The 17,169-nt window shown below is 35.6% G+C and overlaps 1 protein-coding gene across 1 annotated transcript in view; it reads right to left on the minus strand.

The window, feature by feature from the left end:
* Positions 1 to 17,169, minus strand: part of LOC141295776 (uncharacterized) — a 122,795-nt gene that overhangs the window by 83,539 nt on the left and 22,087 nt on the right. The gene's annotated exons all lie outside the window — the stretch shown is intronic.

Raw genomic sequence — 17,169 nt, forward strand, 5'->3', positions numbered from 1 at the left:
TTACCCCCAAAACTGACTATGAGGCATGAATATATTAGGATATTGCAAACATTAACATCATGAATTTCAGTAAAACTGCTTTGAAACAACGTGAAAAGTGCTATACAGCATTTAGTAGCCCAAGCGTGCATACTATATAAAGTCGGGTCTATCATACCAGGGTTGCATGCAACATGTGGGCCATAACTGAACTGACTTTTTGGTTCATTAAATCATTTGATACAATGAACTAACTACCCTAGTGAAAATAAACACACTAAAATATATTTGAAATACATTTATTTCATACCAAGTATGCTACAAATACATTTACACATTTACGTACTTAATAAAAATACCCTTTTGGTACACTAAACTTGTATACTTAAAGGCTGCTAAATTGGAACAATACACTGAAGTCAAACTAAAGATATGCTGAAGTATAACTGATTGTGCTAAAGTGGAACTATTGCAAGTATATTTTAGGTACACTTATCAAATATCTTGCTTTTAAAGATCGATATTATTCAAAGACCATGCAATCCTCACCAAAAGTGACATTAAAACACATTTTAGTCAATATTAAGAAGTAGTACTCCAAATAAAGTTTAATTTTATTTTTTATATCGGTAAGTCTCAAGTGGTATGTCAGTAAATATGTTAATAGATTTAAAATACATTTATTTTATAATACAGTTAAAATCTATTACTTTTTTTTTTTTACTAGAGTAATGTTTGATACAGTCAAGAAAGTAAAGAAAAGCCACCATTTTAAGGGAGGATTGACATTTAGTGTATTACTAGATGCTTTTAGTACTTTCTTCAACTGAAAATAAATTCAGTAGATCAGGGATTCTTCTAGGTTTTTGTCAGCCAAACCCATTTAAGGCAAAATATTTACTTGAAGTGAGATTTTGTATTAATATTTCAATAAATTAACCATGCATTGTCATGATATTTTTAGTAATTTACTTTTAATTTTATATTTATCTATTTTAATTTTTCTTTTTTATGATTTAATGAATGAATAGAATTTCAACAGCTCACAAACTCCTCACAAAGATCAGTTTGGGAAACTCTGCAACAGTATAGAGGACTAACACCTTTATTGGTTTATAAAAACAACTTAAGATTACTGTAACGTCAATCTGCACCCTATTTGTGGAAAATGCCATAAAGCAGTCCACCACTGTAAAATACTGCAAACCTTGTACAAACATCTCCAATCTGTCAAGGGGTTAAACTCTTAGCACTTCTCACTAGAAACCACAACAAGCCAACAAAACACAAACCCACATTTTCCCTGCCTCTCAAGACTGGCGCCTACCGCCGTGTGGTAAAGGCTTGTTCTTCCCGCCTAACCTCAGAGGTCAAGGGTCCAAACCACAAGCCCTGAGGGGAAGCTGAACTTTAGACGGCGTGTTTTGAGAGCGGCAAACTGCAGTCGGATGCCGCTGATCTGCAGGGGATCAATGAGAACGAGAGCGGCCCCATTACCCGCCCCTGGGGAACACCGCTCATAATTAGTGTGAGAATATCTAATCTCCTCTCCTCTCATGTTAACCCCACACAAAGGTAACAGGGAGAACACCATTAAAATTCAATCCTATTTAAATATCCTTTTTAATTAGTCATGCCTTTTAAACTAATTCTAATGATTGATTTCAAACTGCTAAGAGGGAGTCGGATTTAATGTATGTTCATCAATGTCTTGATTTTGAATAAAGGATGAAGCACAGCACAGTTTGACGGCATGGATGCAGGAAGAATATATGCAAATAAAAAAATAAAAAAGCTGTATCATATCTCAAAATGCACTGTAATGCTTTTCTTACTTAGAATTTTTTGTCTCGTTTCCAGCCAAAATTTCTAAAAATTCTTAAATCAAGGAGGGTTTTCTAGACAAGCTAAAGAAAGTTTAGAACAAGCAAAATAATCTGCCAATAGGGTAAGCAAAAAAAATCTTATTTCAAACAGAAAGCAAGATTATTTTGCTTACCCCATTGGCAGATTATTTTGCTTGTTTCAAGCAAAAATGCACTTAGTTTTGACTGAAAATAATCTTTACTTGATTTAAGAATTTTTAGATATTTTAACTGGAAACAAGACAATAAATCTAAGAAAAGAATTTTTTGCAGTGTGGGTGTGTCTCATTCCACTACCTAGTTCCCTATGAGGCGAATCAGTATACTGTGAATCTGAATAAAAAAAATATATATATTTATTTATTATGCAATTAATTATGACTAAAATAATGCATCTGCCCTGCCCAGACCTGTATCTTACATCTGATGCAATTGCTGACGAACATGATACAGAACAACTCAAAACTGTTATCCTGAGTCATCCAAGCAACACACAGCAGTGTTTCGTCATTGAATGAATCCGCAGTTTTAAATAAATCAAGTAAGTCAATGACTCAGTGTCTCATTCATAAAGTCACTTTTAGGGCTGTCAAAAAAAATTCAACTTTCGAATATTCATCTAATTTAAAATAAAAACCCACATTCGAATGCAACAGTTTTTGCATTCCAATGTTGGTTTTTATTTTAAATTTTAAATTTTAAGTGTGCTTTAAGGAGGCAGCCTTATCAGTGGCGCACAAGATGCGATGACACTGTAATTGTCATTGCATTATAATGTTTTTATTAGCCTATCCAATTGAAGCCATAAATGGAGCCGCAAAACATCTTAGTGTTCAGTCAACACTGAAACTAAGCCATTCACAGAAAATGCATAATTTCATGCATTTTCCAAAGGGACATCTATCACCGTTGCACTTCTGTCTCGCACAAGAGAGACGCATGTTTAGAACGCATGTAAAATAATGCATGTTCAACTTTTCTCGAGACTTTATGGAGGGTTTTTCCCATCCCACTGCATCTCATGTTTTTTAATGAAAAAAGTATTCTGTGTGATTGGCTTTCGGTCTTTTGTATTAAACTCATACATACATGAATCAAAGTAAAGGTGTTTAAGCAATAAAAAATAAGTGTAATACTGCTTTAAATTGTTGTTTTTCAAAAAAAAAAAAATATTAAAAAGTTTTGCATTTGCGTTTTTGTTTTTCTGAGCAAAAAATAAATATTCATTTTTCCCTAATTTACAGAAGACACCCATTAAAATGTAATTCAGTGTAACAATCTTGTCAGGCATATTTACAACAAAAAATCAATTTATGACATATTAAAAGACAAATTACTTTCAGCCCAAATACTATTTTTATCCATTTGTCAGTAAGATTTTTTTTACTAACTTAAAACACAGTAAAATTGAATATCCTCCCTTATTCTTTTATATATTTTAATATGTACTAGGTCAGAATAAACATGTTGTTTGAATTTTTACATAAATATTGTGTAACACTGAATGACAATGTAACATTACAACTAAATTTTGACATTTTATTCTCGAAAAACTTTAAAAGTAGTCACTTTACTTTCATTTAATGTGCTTTCTATGGACATAAAATCACTTTTGTAAAAAAAAAGTGAAATTATGCATTTTAAATTAGAATAAAATTCAAAGTTTGCTAATAAAAACAAAATTCAAACAAAACAGTACAACATTATTTGTTTGAATAAATTGGTTAAAATAATTATTCAATGACTCACTCTTTAAGACAGTGACTTGCTGCCACCTACTGGCAGTATGATTTTATTTAAAAAAAATACATTTTACTACTCATTTAAAAAGTGTTAATAACTATCTATTACCATTATTTATGCAATGCTGAATCAAACTATTTCTTTCTTTCCAAAGCTACTTTCTGTAAGGTCTATTCAATGCTTTTCTCATCCAACACAATGTCTTTAAATGATCTTTTGGGGCTAATTTCTTGGCCAAATTTGATTAGATTAAATAAATTAGATAAGAATTTTTAATAGCTTGACAGCCCTTGTGTTTATCGGGGCATTCATTGTGCATCTCCTTTGTAGCCGTCATAACTTTCTGTGCCATTGCAGACACACTGAACAACTGAAACCAAGTGAATACAGCAGATCTGGACCAACTACAATCATACTGGCCTAAGATATTCCGACAGTCAAGACTATCTGCAGTCATGGTCTCTCATTTACATGAGCTGCACGATGTTCATTCATCTGCACCTGTTTTACTACCTGACCTAAAGCTAATTACCTCAGCCCCTTATGGCACATTAAACACAAATAAGCCCACTCCAAGCTCCATTCATCTGGCTGCACGTCCATCCTCGCTGCCCTTTAGACAAGCAGAGTCCAAGCAGAGCCCCAAGGAGCGATATGCCTGCAAAAAGTCTTTAACTCATTATTATCCTATAAAACTGAAATTTAATCCAGTCAACTTCCGAGCCAGTGAACTGGGCACAAATGGATTTTCAAGTTTTGCATTAGATTTCACGAGCTTCAAATTAGAGCAAATTCTTTTTAGGTCACAAGTTCTTACAATACTGCCAGAGACGTGAAGGGTTTCTTTTCTTACGCGCTTCTTTAGTCTGATGCATTACGACACTACAGGCAAAAACACTTTTCATGCATTAGTCAATCTTGAGCTTGGTTTGGCTTCCATAACATGACTTCTTTCAGGATAGTGGACCGAAAACATCCAAAACACACATTTAAGTGTTTATTTTATTACATTTGAGTGACCCTGGATCACAAAACCAGTCTTTAGTAGCAACAGCTAAAAATACATTGTATTAGTTAAAATTATCGATTTTTCTTTTATGCCAAAAACCATTAGGATATCAAGTAAAGATCATGTTCCATGAAGATGTTTTGTAAATTTCCTACCATAAATATATGAAATCTTAATTTTTGATTAGTAATATGCATTGCTAAGAACTTCATTTGGACAACTTTAGAGGCGATTTTCTCAATATTTTGATTTTTTGCATTCTCAGATTCCTGCTTTTTAAATAGTTGTATCTCAGCCAAATACAGTCCTATCCTAACAAAAACTGTACATTTCAAAAAGTTAACCCTTACGACTGGTTTTGTGGTCCAGGGTCACATTTGTGTCTAAAGGTTTCAATCCGATCAATCTTTAAAGAGTTTGTTTCTCCACTTCAGCAGCACTTATGCCAAACTTTACAGTTTTATTCCGACCTATATTCTGAAGGCTTTTACCAAGAGATTTGTTCATATATCATTCACAATAAATAATATTTAACATTACATTGTGAAAAAGTATTGTTTTTCTAGTGTGATTTTAAAAAGGGATCCAAAATCTCCTCTGTAAAAACTCTAATATGTCAACAAAATCAAACAACAGTTTAGAACCTGCCTTTATCAAATGTAAATGTATGCAAATGAGTGCATGCTGAAATATATAATGCATCATTTGCATATTTAAACAACATTTCAGAAAGCTTGTAAAATAATTGTCTTATTATACAATGAGTAATAGGTCATGTTTAAAGAAACAAATCCAAAATTCTGCCATTGTTTACTGGTTTGTGTCAGTGCAAACCTGTATTTTGCTTCTGTGGAGCACAAAAAGAAAATCTCACAGTAGAATGTGAAAATGCTTACATTATTAAATTTTGTACATTTTGCACTATGCGCTCAAAATCTCTCTTCTGCACAATCTCACGCACAAAATATCTCTTTTGCACAACTTAATGCACAAAATATCTCTTTTGCACAACTTAATGCACAAAATATCTCTTTTGCACAACGTAATGCACAAAATATCTCTTTTGCACAATCTCACGCACAAAATATTTCTTTTGCACAACTTAATGCACAAAATATCTCTTTTGCACAATCTCATGCACAAAATATCTCTTTTGCACAACTTAATGCACAAAATATCTCTTTTGCACAACTTAATGCACAAAATATCTCTTTTGCACAACTTAATGCACAAAATATCTCTTTTGCACAACGTAATGCACAAAATATCTCTTTTGCACAACTTAATGCACAAAATATCTCTTTTGCACAACGTAATGCACAAAATATCTCTTTTGCACAACGTAATGCACAAAATATCTCTTTTGCACAATCTCACGCACAAAATATTTCTTTTGCACAACTTAATGCACAAAATATCTCTTTTGCACAATCTCATGCACAAAATATCTCTTTTGCACAACTTAATGCACAAAATATCTCTTTTGCACAACTTAATGCACAAAATATCTCTTTTGCACAATCTCATGCACAAAATATCTCTTTTGCACAATCTCATGCACAAAATATCTCTTCTGCACAATCTCATGCACAAAATATCTCTTTTGCACAACTTAATGCACAAAATATCTCTTCTGCACAATCTCACGCACAAATACCTTTTGCACAGTCCCATGCACAAAATATCTTTTTTTGCACTATTTCATGTACACATATCTCTTGTAAAACTTCATGTACAGTACTTATGTAAAGTTTTTGTAGTCTCAGCTTGTGTGTGTCAGCTATTTATTGTAGTTATAGTATTATTAGTATATGTATAGTCAGATGGTTAGCTGTTGTGTAGGTCTATAATTACTTTTCTTATACTTCTTGTACTGTTGTATATTTATGTTATGTTTAACTACTATGTAGCACCGTGGTCCTGCGAGAAACGACATTTCGTTCCTCTATAGATGTCCATACATGTAGCAGAATGACAATAAAGCTCAACTTGACTTGACTATTAGATGCTAGATTATAATTACAGAAATATTACAAGATGACTTCCCCTAAGGGATCTCGCGGTCTTGAGTGAACTAAAGTTAGAGAGAGCTCAGTATCAGTCTCATCTGAGCAATCCTCACCTTCCAGCCCTTATCAAGAGACTCCAGTATCGCAACCAGCATCATTAAACAGTCAAAGCGCCAATGCCCTGCCTACATGCTTAATGTGAAGCAAATCTGCTGCCGAGCGCAGAGGTGAATTAAAGCGCCCAGATTCCAGATAGCGGCGAGAGGCGCTGAGAGTATCAGACCGGTGACGGTTCTGCGGATCTGAGGAGCACAGACTGACAGCTCGCCTTTAATCCCTGCCTTCAGAGAGGAACGCCAGGAAAATTGGATTCATGTTGGGGAACATTTTAGCTTTAGAATGGAGGAAATAAGCATCTCGTGCTGGAAGGTGAGCTAGTCTATCCTTTGAACAATGCTCTCAAAGACTGAAGCGAAACAATAGCGGTGCGCTATCACCTGATCAGTGAACACGCCAGAGAGAGCTTTGGAAGGTGTGCACGAACACGCACCAGATGCTGAGATTAAGAGAGATCGGAAAATTTGTTGGAGCTCTTATCTGAAATTCAACAGCTGTGTGAGGAATAATAGCCGTACGGCGAATACAATTCGGCAGACACGTCGGAGATTTAATCTTTTTATCCAATAAATGGAATAAAGCTGCAATTATAACCTCATCTGATGTTTATCACCGCCTGTTAAAACTGACAGTCTTATAACTTGAATATTGAAAACATAAAAGCTGTAATAAAAACATTAAGCACATTAGACCCAATACGACGCGTCTGCTCAATGCACGACTGACTTATGATGTTTATAAAGAGTGTAAAAGCATTTATAATGACACTTATGAACCTTCATGAAGACGCTGACTGAGATCCTGTAGGGCTGCGGATCTGGATCGGCTCATAATGAAAGACACGGCCTCGTTTTGACGTGTGATTGATTGCTTTAGAATCATGCTGGGAATGTGTCACTTTATAATAGAACTCTTAAATGCACCAAAGACCTATTGCTGTTTGTCCAATAAACCCCAAAGGCAAATTATAATTAGAGTGCAACCCCATTTAAGGCTTTGTTTTTGTGCTTCCAAAAAGCTTTAAGGCGAGACACTGCAGGTGAATAGGCTAAAAACATTACTAACAGTTTTCACCTTACCCAGTTGATTAATTGTATTGATAATTGCAAACATTTTTTGTAAAATGTTAGGTTTAAATATGCAAATGAGACATTATATAATGAAATATGCGCTAATTTGCATACATTTCTAGTACAAAAATCTAAACACCGGATGAAGTCAGTTTCAAAATTATTGTTTAATTTTTTTGACATATTAGAGTCAAATGTTTTTACAGAGGGGATCTGGGGTAGCTCATTTCGTCACGACATAATTCAGAAAGAACAAGACAGAAAACAATGTATTCTTTTCACCATTTTGGGGGAATAAAATGTCTAAAATCAAGAAAATTTTATATGAACAAATCCCTCTGTAAAAACCTTTAGAATACAGTCAGGAACACAAATGTAAAGTGTGGTGTGTGTAAGTGCCGCTGAAGTGGAGATTTATGGCTCAGTGTAGGAGAAAAAAACTCATGGCTTTTAAAAATCTGTATTGTAATTTAAATCTATTGACACAAATAGATAAAGTGCTATAAAAGAAAGACTTAACAGTGTCTTTTGGGTGTTTTCTTTCCACTACTCTGAAAAAAACACTTTATGAAACACCAAAAAGCTCAAAATCTCAAACTTGACAGGTGCATGAAAAAAAAACCAGTTTTTGCCTGCAGTGTCTTCCCTTAAAGTTTTTACCACATACATTCAGCACTTTGGCTAAAAATAATAATTCTACCATCATCAATAAATAAATAAATTACTTCAGTGACCACTGACTCCCATTAATACACCAAGATATTTCTCAAAATATCTACTTGGTTTGTTCTACACAAGAGAAAAAGTCATACAGGTTTGGAGCAAAATGAGGCTAAATGATGATAGAATTTTATTTTGGGGCGAACTATATTTTAAAAGAAGCTTAAAAGCTCACTCTCAGGCCATTCGAGATGTAGATGAGTTTGTTTCTTCATCAGATTTGCATAAATGTGTCATTCCATCACTGTCTCACCAATGGATCCACTGCAGTGAATGGGTGCCGTCAGAATGAGAGTCCAAACAGCTGATAAAAACATCACAATAATCCACACACCTCCAGTCCATCAGTTCACATCTTGAGAAGATAAAAGCTGAAACAAATCCATCATGAAGACATTTTGTAACTAAAATACGAGTCCATAATCTATAATAACGCTTCCTCCAGTGAAAAAGTGGTCTGGTCTGAATCAGGAGAGAAATCTGCACAGATCAAGCACTGTTTAGAAGCCAAAACAGCTCTAAACAAATTTATGGCTGGATTTTAATGTGAGAGACAACATGAGACAGACTTTTTCAATGGAGGAAGTGTTATTATGGATTATGGACTTGGATTTTAGTCAAAAATGTCCAGCTGTTTGGACTCTCGTTCTGGCGGCACCCATTCACTGCAGAGCATCCATTGGCGAGACAGTGATGAAATGACACATTTCTCAAAATCTGATGAAGAAACAAACTCTCCTATTCTCGGATGGCTCTTTGGTGTGAATCCAAAGCACTTTACAAGATCTCAATGCCGCATTTTTTAAATATCGATAGAGCGCCTCCTGATGTTCTCTGAATGCTGGACTAGCAGATTATCATTAAGATTTGTACATCCTTCAAAAAAAACATACTAAAACACATGTTGAGGAAAGGGTTGTGTGCATTTCAATAATAAGAATATAATGCCAACAATCTGAGTGGAAAAGTTCAAGCTGAGAGAGAAAATAAATTTATAAAGCAGGCATTAAAAAAGGAAAGCAGCAACAGCGTAAACAGACCTTTCAACTTCACACATGCCAGTTTCCACTGGAACTGTCATCCAATTAACTACTGGAAACAACACCGCGTCTGGCCATCCTCACCCACACAAATCAACCAATTAACTAATTACATGAATATCTGACGCCGCCGTATTTACCAGCCAATTATTTCTGCTCGGCTGCACAGAGGTGGCGAGCGATCGCAGAGAAGTTCTGCTCCGGCTTCTGACATGATTACAGAGAGATTTTCTTCGACTTCATCTTTGCGTTTTGTGTGGGCAGCCGTCTCGTAACAACAGATCCCCTCCTTTAAAGTGGTTTGAATGTCTTCTGTCAACCCCGCGATTACCCAGGATTATAATTTATATCTGCCGCTCGTCGCCGAACAGATGCCAAATGTGTGGGCACCGTGATAAACTCACAATGGGAACCATTTACAATGAGGTTAAGTTAAAAACAATTAGTTTGTGCAATTTGTATCTTCTACAGATACATTTTTAACACCGTAAATCTTGTGAAAAAACATGAGCTAATAATGAACAATAGTATATGCATAAAATAGCATTTATCTAGATTAATTAATGCTACAAAATTAATCCTTGTTGTTACTTTAGAACATCAGTTTAAACTGTTTTCATGACTGATTCAATGATTAATGACCAATTTGTTTATATTTAAATATTTTAAATCTATACGGCTACAGCAGCTGTTTGTTAGAAATGCAAAGATGTAGGTAGAGCTGAATAATGTCAAAAATCATAATCACGAATCACGATTATTTAACATGATTATGACTACACTTTTAAAAATAAAGGTGCTTTAAAAGGTTGTTCACAGCGATGCCATAGAAGAACCATTTTTGGTTCCACAAAGAACCATTCAGTCAAAGGTTCTTTATAGAACCATCTCTTTCTTACCTTTTTATAATCTGAAGAACCTTCTTTCGCCACAAAGAACCTTTTGTGAAACAGAAAGGTTCTTCAGATGTTAAAGGTTCTTTATGAAACCATTTAGACAAAAAGGGTTCTATGGCATCATGAGTGTAGGTCCAAAACGCTATATTAGTGATTAATTTACAACAGGGAAAAAAAAAAGATACAAATGAATACTGAATACTTTTATGCAAGTCTAAAGTAGTTTAACAGCCTACTACAGAAATTGAATGCAATTATTTGAATGTAAAATAAAACAACGTCTTCACTGTAAGAATTTAAAAATGCTTTGTTTCTTATTAAAACTACAAAGGTCCTTCATTCAAGAGCAGTGAGTGATTTTTCTCTTTGTATTTTTACATTTTATTAATATTAAGACGGCAGAAGGAATATTATTTGTTGGCACGGATTTACATTCTCAACTGTTTATGATCATTTAAGACAGAACTGACAAGGGTTTACATCAATAATCAGCAAGCGCCTCATTTTGAAATATTTGTGTGTGTATTTGACCATTTATGCGCACCTTGAGCTAAAAGATATCTTTACATGTCAGTGTTCTGCTCCGTCTCTGAGCGCAAACACAGAACAGCACAAGTTCTCTTTCTCGCTTTTAAAAACAATAAATCAAGCACCCCGTTTTATGAAAGTCATGTTGCATGATTTTACTGATTTTCATGTGAAATTAGGCTTTTATGGAGGAGTGAAAGCACACCACTGGAAATGGGGTGGAATGGGAGGCAATAATTGTTTCATCTCGATTACTGTGTATTTAATGATCGTTTGAAGCTGGAATCGAATTCGAAACTAAATTTCGATTAATTGCACAGCCATAGGTGTAGGTGTAATTGCTTTTTTGATCACACAGTCGTAGCGGGCACACATTTAAAGACAGAATTTCTCTGATGAGCGTGTTATCCACCTGTGGTGTATGTGAATGTACAACACACCTCTGACACCCAATACACACACGCAGCTCAGCCCGCGGCCCTGACCCACCAAACCTATGAAAGCCGCAATTACTGCAGCGCTGCCCGACGGCCCGCGGCGGCGTAAGTCCATCCCAACCCTCTAATTTCTAATTACCGCCGCCTGAGGCCAGGTGAAAAGCCAGTGATGATAACATCTTCCCTTCTACCTGTAGCCAAGCAGAAAAACACACAGCTCAGTGTGCCATAATTACACTCTTCCAGACATGTGGGGAATTTGCTTTTAGAGGAAGATTTGTCAGAAGCCGGCGCCGCTGTTGAGGTTTGGAGGTAAGCCGTGCCGGCGGATCGCTCAGGGCTCATTTGGACGAGCGTTTCCGCATCGGGTGGTATTTAACATTCCTTCGATACGCGCACGGATCCGGCGCGCACCGGTCTAAACAAACAACAACAAAAACACAAAGATCCTCTTGAGTGTAATTCCGTCTCCTGCAGCTTATGTGAAGGGTTTAAAACACAGGCGGTGTGATCGCTCACATTCACACACCAAATTATCTGCTTAAAAACACATTTAGAAGAGCGCAGATAAGACACGGGACGGGATTTGGAAAAAAGGGATTTTGACAGGAAAAAAAAAAAACAAGAAGTAATCCCAATTCATCTCAAACCCTTCAAATAATAGAAAGGGACAGAAGATTTACAACTCCACATTTATATTCTAATCATTCAAGCTTTAAACTGAATATAAACATTACATGCAAAACAGCTACTGGGCTGCAACATCCTCCAGTCCATTAGTGTTGACTAAAATGAAAACATACTCTCAGGAAACAAAAACAAAAACAAAAAAACTGTACCCATTTGTAGGTTAGGATACCATTTGTAATTTTGTTTTACCTCTAAAAGATTCGTAGTAGCACCTTAAGGGTATATATTACTACTCTACGGGACCAATATGCACCTTTTAGGGAGAAAAAAAAGGAAGAAAGTTGTGCCTTTAAAGGTACTGCCCCTGTGACATTTTTTGCACTTTATTTTTTTCTGAAAGTGCATCATGTGTCCTGACATTCATGTGCAGATTTAAATATAATGCAGGTAGATTAAAGAGGAAATTATACCGTAAATGTGTGTTGAGATGGGATCACATTTACCATTGCTGAGTGAAATTTCGCAGCTGAAATAGAGTGGGACTGGACATGGCAAAATATCATACTTCAAACTTACTTTTACCACACAGAGGTCATAAGAGCTGTCAAGTTCATCATATCATTATAAAACTAATACTTCCCAACTCTAAATCATAATTGGATAAGCCACATTTGAAGCCATTGTAAAATACAGTCTATGGTGGATAATGGATATTATATAATGTGCTGACCGTGCTTGACCGTCAATGAGCCACTCAGTCACTTGGTGAAAAAAGTGATTATACTGATGTATTCTAGTTTGTTATTATTAATAAATGTAGCTAATTATTGCACATAGGTGTCTTTTATCATGATGTTTGCCACTCTGTGTTAGAATAATGTTATGGGTATGTTACAACGTTACAGTGATCCTACAGAGATATTTTGGTACTACAGAGATGTTACAATGTTAATTTAGGTTGTGAGATTTTATGGCGATGTTGCGGAGACACTACTGAGATGTTACTGTGGTTTTACAGTGAGGTTTATGATGATATTACTCTGATGATATACTGTAGTGATGTTAAGGAGATACTACAGTGATGTCGAGGAGACGTTTGACAGTGATTTTGCAATGATGCTACAGAGAATTTATAATGATGTGAGGTTTGCTGTGATGTTAAGGACATGTTAAAGTGAGATTGCACTGATATTTTTCAGTGATGTTAAAATGATGTTATTGAGATTTTACAATGTTGCTACAGTGAGGTTTATGGAGATGTTACAATGATGGCATGCTGATGTTAAGAAGCTGTAACAGTAATGTTACAGAGATGTTACAGTGATGTTACAATGATATTAAAGTGGGTTTAACGTGATGTTGCTATGATGGCATGCTGATGTTAAGGACATGTTACAGTGATGTTGCAGAGATAATACAGAGATTTAACAATAATGTAACAATGTTACTATGATGGTATGGTGATGCTGTGGAGATGATGTTACAATCATGCTGAAAAGATGTTACAGTGATTTTACAATGATGTAACAGTGATATTACGGTGAACTTCATGGTGATGTTACCATGATGGTATGGTGATGATAAGGAGATGTTACAATGATGCTGTGGAGATGTTACAGTGTTTTTCAATGATGTTATAGTGGTGTTACAGAGAATTTAGAATGATGTTACAGTGAGCTTTAGGGTGATTTTACTTTGGTTACTATGATGGTACGGTGATGCCGTGGAGATGTTACAGTGATGCTGAAAAGATGTAACTGATTTTACAACGATGTAACAGTGATATTACGGTGAACTTCATGGTGATGTTACAATGTTGTTACAATTAGATGCTACAGTGATGTTGCAGAGATGTTACAGTGTTTTTGTAATGATGTAATAGTTACGTTACAGAAAATGTACAATGACGTTACAGTGAGGTTTATGGTGATATTACTATGATGGAATGGTGATGTTAAGATGATGTTACAGTGATTTATCAATTACGTTACAGCAATTTTACAGCGAACTAACAATGATATTACAGTAAGGTTATGTTACAGTGATATTTTATTAATTAAATCAATTCAGGTTTATATGTATCGTGCTTTTCACAATACAAATCATTGCAAAGCAGCTTTACGGAAAATTTAGGTTCCTACAATATATTTAGTAGTAGCTTATCAGTGGTGACTATGTCAAGTTGATGTACATATGGCAGAATATAATAACATATAATCGGACCGTAAGCACTATTACAGCAATGATTATATGTTGCAGACAAACTTACAGCAAAATTTGGCAGTTCTGTACATGAGGTTTATGGTGATGTTACAATGATTTTTTGATAATGTTGCTGAGACGTCATGGTGATGTTACTATGAAGGCATTGTGATGTTAAGGAGACGTTACAGTGACGTTAAAGTGATGTTGTAGATAATGGTTGATCTAACGCACAATATGAAGCACAGCGTTTTGCTTTAACTGAGCACTGTTCACATGCTGTTTTTGGTTACAAATCAGTTCAAAACTCACACAGTAAAAGCTGATATCCTACCACATCCACACATGTCCTGTAAATACATGCACATAAGACCATTAAAAAAAATCCAGAGTTCAACTCTTAGTGTGGAACCTGATCAGTGTTTCCCCTGCGGCGGTGCGTGAGATGGGAGTCAGAGAGCAGGTGCCACTGCAGTCATTTAAAAGATTAAAAGAGATTTCAATCTGAACGACACACCCTGAGTTTTCCAATATAAACATCACTTGAAGAACAACCCACGTGTGAATTACTGAGGTCATCCAACCAGGGCTGCAAAGCACAGGTATCCCACAATTCAATTCTATGTCTATTCAGGGATTAACACAATTACAAAAGGTAGGGCTGCTTAAGTATGGCAAAAATCATAATCACAATTATTTTGGGCAATAGACATAACTGACGAAGGCTTACACGAATAATCACCAAACTCTGCATTTTGACATATATTTACATGTATTTGACCGTTTAGGTACGCATCTTAAGCCAAACGTTAACTTTACTTGTCCATGTTCTGTTCAGTCTCTGAACGCATCCACAGAACAGCACAAAATGTCTTTCATGCTTTTAAAAACACAACATCAAATAAACATGAATAAATCAAGCACTTCCCAATTTATGCAAGTCATGTTACATGATTTTACTGATTTGCATGTGAAATTGGGTTTTTGTAGAGGAGCAAAAGTACACAAAGGGGGCAGAATCAGGAGCAATAATCATTTTATCGCTTGTATTTTCATAATCGTTTGAAGCCAAAATCAAAATTGAAAATTAATTTCGATTAACTGCACAGCCCTAACAAAACAATTCTCATTTTACCTCATTTTCTCAAAACTGAAGTCTGCAAAAACATCAACGTGTGAATGAAGTTTACATTTTGTTGATACATCTTGCTACATTGTTCAATGTTCAATGTTCAATGTTCACTTTATTTATAGAGCACATACTAATACAACAAAAGTTGACCACAGTGCTGTACAAGAAACCATCTAAAACAATAAAATCACTTCAACCAATTTCACCACTGACACTACATTCATGTATGCTCAAAAGCCACTGTAAAAAAATATGATTTTAAATGTCGCTTAAACTCTCTAAGAGTGGTGCATTGCCGAATATATTGGGGTAACCCATTCCACAGCCTTGGAGCAGCAGCCGCAAATGAGCGGTCTCCTCTCAATTTCCTATAGGTCCGCGGAACTACTAATAAACTCAATGACTCCGACCGTAGACTTCTCGCGGCTTTTTTCACCTGAATCAGATCAGCTATATATGATGGAGCTGTGCCATGTAAGGCTTTAAAAACAAATAATAGTATCTTAAAATCAATCCTATAAGAAACTGGAAGCCAGTGTAACTCTCTTAAAACAGGCGTGATGTGCTCATATTTCCGAGTGCCTGTAAGGAGTCTCGCAGCCGCATTTTGGACCAGTTGTAATCTATCCAGACTTTTGCGATGCACACCATAGTATAAGGAGTTGCAGTAGTCTAGTCTTGAGAAAATAAAAGTGTGGATAACTTTTTCCAAGTCTTTCCTGGATAAAAAGGGCTTAATTTTAGCAATTAGTCTCAATTGGAAGAAACTACTTTTGACAACTTCATTTATTTGTCTATCGAATTTCAGTGCACTATCACACACTATCCCTAAGTTTTTTACTTGGTGTGACAGAAAAGGGGATAGCATACCCAACTCAATTTTAGATGTATCGACATTCTCTGACGGCCCAAATAATACCACTTCAGTCTTTAATTCATTTAGACATAACATATTAGCAGACATCCACCTCTTGATCTCACCAAAGCATTCCACCAGTCTTTCTACCGCTATAGAGGCAGTAGGCTTCAGAGGTAAATATAACTGAGTGTCGTCTGCATAACAATGAAACGACACCCCAAATTTACTCAAGATCTGGCCAAGCGGGAGCATATACAAAGAAAAAAAGACTGGAGCTAACACGGATCCTTGTGCGATGCCACAGGTTAAAGGTGCTGAGGTCGAAATACAATCCCCCATCTGAACTGAGAAACTTCTATCTTGGAGATAGGACTTAATCCAATTTAAAGCATTGCCTTTAATACCTACACAAGTTTCTAATCGTGCGATCAGTATCTGATGATTAATTGTGTCAAATGCTGCTGTAAGATCTAAAAGCAAAAGTATAGTCATGTCCCCGGCGTCAGTTGCCATAAAAATGTCATTAAAAACTCTCAATAGTGCAGATTCAGTACTATGTTGTTTTTTAAACCCAGACTGAAAAACTTCGCCGATGGCATTCTCCTTAAGAAAGGACTCCAGCTGATTATAAACCGTTTTCTCTAAAATCTTTGCTAAAAACGGGAGTTTCGAAACTGGTCTGTAGTTACACAACACATTCTTATCCAAATTTGATTTTTTCAATAAAGGCTGTACTATGGCATGTTTACAATACTTTGGAACAATTCCCGAAAGTAAGCTCTTATTAATTATCGATAATACAAATGGCCCGATCACCTCAAAAACTTGCTTAAATAACTTTGTCGGAACAATATCTTGTGGAGAACAAGTCGTCTTGAGTTTGGGTACCATGTCTAAAAGCATAGATAAAGAAATGGGCTCAAAATCAGACAA

This window comes from Garra rufa, chromosome 21, assembly GCF_049309525.1.
Source record: "Garra rufa chromosome 21, GarRuf1.0, whole genome shotgun sequence".
In the NCBI taxonomy this organism is placed as follows: domain Eukaryota; kingdom Metazoa; phylum Chordata; class Actinopteri; order Cypriniformes; family Cyprinidae; genus Garra; species Garra rufa.